The 9,654-nt window shown below is 40.5% G+C and overlaps 1 long non-coding RNA gene across 2 annotated transcripts in view; it reads left to right on the plus strand.

Moving 5' to 3' along the window:
• Positions 1–5,184: 5,184 nt before the first annotated feature.
• The window catches only part of LOC109527409 (uncharacterized), a 23,843-nt gene continuing 19,373 nt past the window's right edge, over positions 5,185–9,654 (plus strand). Inside the window, exon 1 of one of the 2 annotated variants that reach the window (XR_002170524.1) lies at positions 5,185–5,735. This is a non-coding gene — a long non-coding RNA (uncharacterized LOC109527409). The remainder of the gene's footprint in view (positions 5,736–9,654) is intronic. The other variant, XR_002170522.1, reaches the window with a different exon arrangement.

Here is a 9,654-nt window from a genome sequence, read left to right on the forward strand (position 1 = left end):
CTTTCTCGTGAATGTAGAAAAAAAAAAAAGCAATGTAATGATTTGACCTTGGCTTAGGAAGTGGTTCAGCACGCATGATTTCAACTTCAAACAAACAGTGGAGGACCAGACAGGTCATAGACAGGCCTGATAGTAACGTGACAGAGGTGAGTAAGAAGCCAAACACTCCCATTTCTACAGACACACACTTACAGAAGACGTCACAACATTGCGTGAATGCTGATATACCGTAAGTGACTGAACTCTTACTCATGAAATGGTGACATCATCCTCAATTCATTATTCATTTGCGTTTTTAATCCATTATTTACATTTCTGTTGGTTTTTGGGACTACTTTTTCTTGTGGTTCTATGTATCGTACTTGTTTGATAGACTAATTATACATGGATATTTTTTTTTTAAATGACTGAAAAGAGCGGTAAAGATTACAGTAGTTTTGATTATTGCCACAGTTTTGCTAACATTGTGAATTGAGAACCCAAACATATTAAATGCTAAATCATCATAAAAAATAACTACTCAATTAAAGCACAAACACCTGAAAAACCTCCCTCCACTGGTTATAATGTGTGTAATGTACAACAGACAAATGTCCTTCATCCACCAGTATTAAAAATCACAAAAATACTTATGATCAACAATTTTTTTTTTTTAGGCGAAATAAACACACATTTCAGTATATACTGTATAATACTACTTTCACACTTTAGTTTGTTTCTTGGGGAAATGAGGTGGGATGCGCTGTGGTCCTGCTTCCAGGGATTTCCTGTTTGCATAAAAATACGAGAAGTGAATGTGAGTCCAGGGTGGGGAGGACTTTGGTCCGATGCATTTTCATTCCCCCAATAAGCTGCAGTCAGCGTTGGGGCGGATGTGGCACTGGTAGGCTCCAGAATGGGCTCAGGAAAGGAGCATAAATGTAAAAAAATATATGGTACTACCGACCATCTTGATGCTCAGTGCAAATGACTATTATTGTTTCAATTTAAAACTATTATTTTTTTGCTACTCTCTCTCTACCACTACTAATGTGATTTGATGACATTCGAAATCTACGCTTGAGGTACTGTGTTTGACTATCTCGAAGTGTAATATGAGATTCAACCCACATTTTTTTGTTGCAAAAATGTGCTTCAAAGGTCAAACAAGAAGTTTAAGTTTGAACTTTAATTAAGATCAAAATATTGAGCAACACTCCAATACAGTTGCTTTCAAAGGCTTTAACCCCCCCCTCCCAAGCATGTTTAAATTTTGTTATTTCTTTGCTACTGGTTTTGTAATTTAGAGAGAGAGAGAGAGAGAGAGAGACAGAGACAGAGAGAGAGAGAGAGAGAGCAAAAGAGAGAGAGAGAGAGAGAGAGAGAGAGAGAGAGCAAAAGAGAGAGAGAGAGAGAGAGAGAGAGAGAGAGAGAGAGAGAGAGAGAGAGAGAGAGAGAGGTCAGTGGCAATGAAAGCAGAGGAGGACAAATTGTGATGATGACTTTCAGGTTGAATGCATTTTTTTGCATTTGTCTGTCAATGACACAAGAAAAAAAGCTTGAGAGGTAGAGACTGGTGACCCCCCCCCTGTATAAATGTGGGGATCAGAATGAAAAACAAATACACAACCTGTTATTTCACAGAATAGTTCAACATACTGTACGCCTGTTTTTCTTTGATGTAAAGAAATACATTTATCAAACAAATTTCAACATAATAGCATTGAGATGTTCAGCTCTAGTGTCCATTACGCCAATGTCACACCGCCGCAAAGAGCATTTTCCTTTCATTGTAGTTTCATTTTATGTCAGGGCTGATTTGGTCTTCCTTAGTTTACATACTTTTGCACCAGTTTGACAGTTCAGAATGTTGAAATGTTTTGTTAGAAGGTTTTGCGATGGCAACAGTGTGACAATGGATTTTAAAAAATACATCTATTTCTTTTTTAAATGGAAAATTTTAATTCTATTATCTGAACATTTTCAAGTGAACTAGTTTCCCATTCACCTGGATAACTTTAGAGCTTACATTGTATAATGTTAAGTAAAAGGACAACAGTAAAACATGCCTACCGCTACGTAACCCTTTCAAGGACAGCGGTTACTAACTACAGTGGACAGCCTATCATATTATCAGGGTTACAGGTTATCATTATTGGTGCATGAAAGGGTTAAAGTCTTTAAAAGTATAATGTACAGCTCTATAATTGAATATGGACAGTGAGTGAGCTCAATGTGGTACTGCTGTGACTCACAATCATTGAGACGTGGCACATTAGTGTCTCTTGGGAAATTTTCATAATTATCCAATTCCACTTAATTGGTCTGAAAATTCTTATTTAAGATCTCTATGTCTATATTCCACTCCTGAGTTTACATGCTAAGTATGCTTCTTGGTTCAAAAAAGGTTGCTGTGATGTTTTGTCCTGCATCAAAATAGTTCCCGGCAAAAATGTCAAGTATTTTTTCAATACACGGGAGCATTTCATTACCACTCAAATCAGCCGTGAAGGTTTCCTTGAAAAAGATCTTCACACAGTCTAACCTTGTGTGAAGGTCTAAACCTCGCGTTTGACATTTCTGCATTTTTCCTCAACTGAGCTAAGCTTTCCTCCAAGAGCAAAGACAGGGGACAGTAACTTAACCAACACTATACATTCTAATGCTATTCAATATAAGAGCTTTCTCCAAAATTCTGCCTTTGCAAAGATAATAATGTTCTGAGTTAGTCATACAGTATTTATGAATGAAATACGATGATGTCCACAACACACCGGCGGAGTTAGACATGCTTTTTTGTAAGTCTAAAATCTAATCTACTCTTGGTAACCAAATTTGCAGATGCGCCGGGGGGGGTGCGGCAGGAATGCTCAGTGAGCTATAGTGCATCTACCAAATTCACAAGCACGCTGATCGATATTATTGTCCCGGCACGAAAATGACGTCTTTATGCTGAACGCAGACTACTTTCTGTTCGGATGAGTCAGGGGCGAGGCAACTCCATGAGCTGAAATGCCATGAGGGTCGCAACACGGCCGCAAACACGCTAGACTCGACTTGCGTTGGCACTTAAATAAACTTCCGTCCTTTTTTTACCCCGAGCGCACCGGCGACAGTCTACCAAATAGGGTCCATCATGTCTCTGTCAATATCAATCAAAAATAAGCATGATTGGAAGGACTCGATTGCATTGCATTGAATCTCTGTACCAAAAGTCGGTAGGGGTGAGTTTAAAATACCATTTCCGGATTTTGCACAAGATTTACGATTTGAAAAAAAAACAAACAAATGACTTGTCTTTTTTAGTCTGAAGTTGTGGAATGAGAAGCTGTGATGTTTGAGGTCAAATGTGCCGACACGATTTCCCAGCAGGCAGTTGCCAGTACAGTAAGTGGATGTGATCACAAAACAGCATAAGAAAATCATTTCACGAGTCTCTTTTTCTCACACGCGTTTCCCGCTGCGTATTCACGCTGGTAAATGTGAAGCCTTACCATACATCAGTACATTAAAATCAGCTTGTGTGTATCCCCTTTTTTGTGCGTCCTTGCATGCAAATGAGGACACCTGGAGACATATTTACGAGACGCAAATCAAATAGAGGGGAATGACATTGTGGTTGATGGTGAGAGCGAATGGTCTGAGTGGGGTTGAAACTGTGTGGGCGCACTCTGATGTTCTCACTGTCACCGAGACAAACATTCAGCACCAGTGGCCGCCATTGCTGCTTTAGTGAGTGTGGGAGAATCGTCACAAGAAGTAGGATCATTTTACCTTGAAGCCTTCTGTATTACAGTACTCGGTGAATGATGTCATTGTTTATGTTTTCATCCATTTTCACGTTTGGCTATCATCACTCAATTCAGTATTAAGTTGCCTACGTTATTAGTCATCACATGAACTAACTGAACTCCCCAATTAGTCAACCGATCCCCTCAGCTTTCACCTGTAGTCAGGCTTATTTCTTTAGATCTCATTGTTGTCTTTCATTTGAGTGTTGAGAGTACACCAGCCTATGGTCTTCACTTTCACCAACGGCTCTCTAAGGAATTCACTTTTTTATACAAGTGTCATTTCACACTGAAAAACAATTGGGAGTGATATTTATTTGGGGAAAAAGAACGTTTTTCACTTTGAGTAAATTTGATTTGCATTGTAGTAGTTATTAAAAAGAAGTCACTTAATGGGTAAGGAACAAACCTAGAACCTTCAGATTGGGAAACGGCCAAGCTTCCCAGCGAGCTATGCCGCGCCTACCATGTTGCGTTGTACAGTTGCTAGTGTCAGACAGAATACCGGTATTTGAACCAAATGATTTTTGAGGTTTCTTTTGGAGACACCAGCTATTTGCTAGCATATGGCCAAAGTGGCTTGCCTCAGGTGGTAAGATGACTGTCTCCCTTCGTGAAGGCTGTGGGGTCATTCCTTGAGTGATTAAAAAAAAAACAAAAAAAAAAAACGAATACGATGCAAGGAAAATGTACTCAAAAACCTTGTAAAATTTAAATAGAATTTCCAAGTGGAAAAAAAACTTTTTCTTTTTCAAGTAAATATTACTCTAAATTGTTTTCAGTTCACCAACTCAAAACTGCTTCGTCCCAAGTTTGGCCCATGTTCATAGATGGATGGTCTGATAGATAAATAGATGGCAATTGGGGAAAAAAAAACTGAGATTTATTTGTATTAGTCATTCACTCAGTAAGGAAAAGCACTATTGGTTAAAGCTGCTCTTTTTTTGAAGAGCGGGTAGGCGGGGCGGCTCACTGGATGTATTCATGGCATAGAGTTAAATGTTTCAGGTGAGTCAATTAGATTTTATGTTTTACTGCTCTACGTGGTTTCGTTTTGAGCTTTAACAAAAATCATTCTTTAATTTATCACGTGAGGATGTGTCAAGTGGTCCAATGGTGGTGTCATAAAGCATCTAGAGTAGTGATCACCAGTCTTTCTGAAAGTGAGAGCTATTTCTTGACTACAGATTAGTCCAAAGAGCTACCAGTTTTAATGCACACTTCTGAAATAACAGATTTTTTTTTCAAAATACCTTTCGTAATATTGTTATGTTATTATAATTAATCATTTTCAAATATGTGAAGATGTTACTCATGGTATAATGATTTCTCACATACTTTTTTCCATAAATCACTGTCAGTGTTCACATTTTTGAAATGATCACTTCTATAAAATTCCTAGGAAATTAAAATGTCCCATCACTGATTGAACTTTTTGGAATAGGCCCGCGGGCTCCTTATATGGTCCTTGCGGGTACCAGGGAGATAACCCCTGATCTAGAGTGTGAATTGAAGCTCTCTAAAACATGTAAATGGCAAATCAGTGGAAGTGCACCTACTCTATGTTTTTAAGTGAGGAAAAAGCTGAGTAAAATGTATTTATAGCTTTGGAAACGGGTTCTAACTTTGTTTGTGTCTCTTTCTGAAGGACACAAAGTCTGTGCAAGAGGCTTGTCTGTGACCTGCTCTAACCTTAAGCCACGCATGCCTTGTGGCAACCTTGAATTTTAATCTTTTATTAATAACATCTGCAAAGTTGTTAGGTGTGTTTTATATGAATAGAGTGAGGGTGGGGTTGTTAGTAAGAGCCACATTAGGCTCACTGATTCAAAGTGTCCTGTTCAGGCATGAACAAGACATTTTAAATTGCTTAGAACTGCCATTAACAAACACAAGTTGGTTGTCAAAGGCGGATCATTTCAACAGCTTGATGGCAGCAAGAGACATGCAAGAGAAGTACAGCAGGTAAAGATTCATATCTAATTTCCCCTTCAGTCATGTCACATCCATGCCATCACTTTTGTATAACTAATCACAATTCTTTATAGTTAACATTTGTCCCTAAAACTACAATAAAAACCAACAGGTATTCTAAACAGGTAGCCGGATGGAGAATCCATTGATTGGCATGTAGAGTAATCAACGAACTGCCTTATCGCTGTGATCACATATAATTACTAACATGTAGCCCAGGCAATGCCAATGCAGTGTAAGTTCTCATTCGGTAGGTCGTAAATTAAATCGATTGTGTCAACGTGCCGTGATCCGTCCATGTGCCTCGATTAGTCACTGGATGCATCATTCACTGCAAATTAGGGCCTCTCCTCAATTAAAATGTCCTTTTTCTAACAATGCATCTTACGTCTTACAATGCCTCTGAATAAATGCTATACAGTTGGAAAGCCTGTTTGGTTCCCTTTTGAACAAAGGCCCATTTGCAGGGAACATGCATTTGCGGAAGGAGGAGGACGATTGAAGACATGGGTTGCGCCCATGCCAGTGTCAAATAGTTCATTCTTCTCTTAAGGCACTGGGAGAATGAGGTAGAAGCGAACGTTTTTACTTGTCGTGCTGGTCACCAGCCTGCACGGTCACGCGCTGCTGTTGGATGGCATTCCACTCCTCCCCCAGGAGTCAACTAAGTTAGTGATGTTCTGTCGGTCGCTCCGGCACAAAGCTTATGCCGCAAGTTTTTGTTGGGTTGCGATCAGGACTGTTGCCAGGCCACTCCATTGTTTTTACTGCCGTGCTTGCCAACTTGCGTGGGTGGAACCTGTACTCATGGCTGAAAATAACATCTCTGCATGTGTCCAGGTTCAGGTGGCAATCGGGCACCGCAACAGCAACAGCAGAACGATCTGTTTGGTCGAGGCACCAAGGCACAATTTACATGGTGGCAATGCATTTATTCAGTTACACAGCTCACCCCACAAACGTTACAAATGGGCCAACATGCAAAACGGCATCTGCCGTTGAGTATACATGAAGACCAGAGAGCTGTCTATGGAAGGAAAGCAAACCATTTGAAGCTGAGTGAAAATTGATCCGAGCTATTGGACAAATCTTGGCCATAGTCAATACAACAATACGGAATGTCCTGAAAAGGAAAGAAACAACAGGTCGCCCAAGGTTATCCACAGCAGTTGATGACAAAAACACTGTGAGAGAAACTATGAAGAAACACTCAACAACAACAGTGACAGCACAGCCAACCTGCACAGGGTGGGGGTGAAGGTTTCGCAATCTACTGTTCGAAGAGGACTTCCAGAGAAGAAATATACAGGCCATACCACAAGATGCAAAGCACTCATCAGCAAAAAGAGTCGGAGGGGCAGATTGGGTTTTGCAAAGAAGTACAGAGATGAGCCATAAAAGTTTTGGAACCAAGTTTGATGGACTGATGAGACCGAGATTAACCTTGACCACTGTGATGGAAAGGTCAACGTATGGCGTAAGAAATGATCTGATATGATCCAAACCACACAAGCTCATCTGTGAAGCAAGTGTTAAGTTGTTAAGTAAGCTTTATGCCATCATATATTCAATGTTATTCACATTAAGTTCATTTCATAATGTCGGGTTAAGTATTATTGCTCACTTGAAAAGTGGGTGGCTTCAAACAAAGGGTGCTCTGTTCAGAGTTTTTTAACAGAGGTAAATGCCACGGAATTCTGAAAACTTTTTGTCTCACATTCATCTTTTGATCTGAAACCCATTCTGGGGAAAATGCAGACATTCTGGTCACGGTACACTTTTTATTTATAGAAATTATTGAAATCAATCAGTCATCACTCTTGTCTCATCAGTTGAAGAGTATGGCAAATCCTCCTTGTGTGCTTTTATTTGTCAGGTAGTGGTCGAGACAGGCGTGACTGGGAGAGGCCCTGTCACACTTTCATCAGCTCGCATTGTAGTGTGACCACTAATACATGGAGTTGCAAAGCAAAAAGCTTTGAGTCAGACAACCACAGCCAACTCAATTCAGTCTGGCAGTGAAACGGTTAAACTTTTTCTTTTCCTCCTGTTGGCTGGTTGGTGGAGTCCTGTGGCAAAAAAAAAAAAAAAAAAAAATTAAGGCGGAGGTTGTTAATGCTAAAACAGATAACGTCAGATAACATCACTTGAATTCGAAATTTTCCACATGTATCAGCCTTATTTTGTTATTTGTCTATCTCTTCATCTTTTGTTGTGCTCTGCTATCAGTTCTGTATTTTGTCTCTCATCACACCTGCTTGTTGATGTGTGCATTAAAATTGCTTTGCTTTCTAAAAACACAATTATCATTTGTATTATTTTCGTGTAAACACTGAAAATGGTCGTCTCTGGACTTTGAAAATGTGCACGCATGTGAAGGCCCGTAAAATAAATGCAGAGATTTATTTCTAAATATATTTCATCTCTGAAGATAATTTATCAAATAATGTGCAAAGAGTGACTCCATATGTCCTACGAGCTTGTGGAGATAGAGGGGTCAACTTTAGATATTTTTTTTTTTACCATTTCAGTTTTCATTCATTCATTCATTTTCTAAACTGCTTTATCCTCACAAGGGTTGCGGGGGGTGCTGGAGCCTATCGCAGCTGTCTTCGGGCAGTAGGCGGGGGACACCCTGAACCGGTTGCCAGCCAATCGCAGGGCGAACAACAGACGAACAACCATTCGCGCTCACACTCACACCTAGGGACAATTTGGAGTGTTCAATCAGCCTGCCATTCATGTTTTGGGAATGTGGGAGGAAACCGGAGTACCCGGAGAAAACCCACGTAGGCCCGGGGAGAACATGCAAACTCCACACAGGGAGATCGGAGCTGGAATTGAACCCGGTACCTCTGCACTGTGAGGTCGACGCGCTAACCACTAGACCACCGGGCCGCCCATCAGTTTTCATGATTTTTGTTTTTTTGGGGGATGGGGGTGGGGGGGGGGCTTAAAAACTAGCCCCAGTGATGCACTTGGACCCCAGCATGAGCTGCCACTCTCCTATATAAAAACTTGAGTCCTTTTGTTTTGGATATGCTGTGCAATTGTGACGCTATGCCTGCACCCCAAAAATGCATCTTTCCTTCTGATAGTGCTCTGGTGTGTCCGACATAGAGCACTTCGTTGTCAGGCTTGAGTGCACGCACATCACAGTGAGAAATGCAAAAAATGGTGAAAAAAAAAAGTCTGACTTGACAGTTAGTATACAGACCTGTGCTTTGGACTGGCGTGGCCACTTTAGAGTGCCTTGTTGTCATGGAATGGAAAAGCGACGGGAGGCTTTAAGTGGACGCGTTTTTTTGCAGGTCAAACATGGGGCTTTAGGAGTATCATTTGTTATGCTGTGAGATTATTATTATCATCCATTTATTTGGCAGGGTTGTTAGCAACATTCTGTAAATGAACATTATACAGGCACATGTGGTAAAGCAAAAACTTTATTTGGTTGGATATTGTGAGCTCAGAAATTATTTCAAGGAAACAAATTCTATCGGTCATCATAGGGCAAATTTGCTCTGCCATTTTCGAGCAGCCCCCATTCCCTATTCTCTGCTTTCACTTCATTCAACACATGTAGGACTTAGACTGAAGCATTACTTGTGCATGATGATTACTACGATTCTCGTGCTTAAAAATAAGCCCTCATTCATGATATACTGAAACATGACGAGTCACTAACCTCACATCCTGTAGTGTCTATTACAGGAAAGGCCCAACTTCCTGCCACCGCTAGTGAGTGTGAAGCATGAACGTGTGCGTGCGTGTGTGTGTGTGTGTGTGTGTGTGTGAGACACTTAGCGTTAGCGTAAATCCATCTGCAAGGTTTCGACCGCTTGCCTAGCAGGCGGTCGGGGCTCCTGAAATGGTCAAGCATGAGCTTATGCTATTTTTTTTTTTTTAAATT

This window comes from Hippocampus comes, unplaced genomic scaffold (genome assembly GCF_001891065.2).
Source record: "Hippocampus comes isolate QL1 unplaced genomic scaffold, H_comes_QL1_v1.1 scaffold86, whole genome shotgun sequence".
NCBI classification, from domain to species: domain Eukaryota; kingdom Metazoa; phylum Chordata; class Actinopteri; order Syngnathiformes; family Syngnathidae; genus Hippocampus; species Hippocampus comes.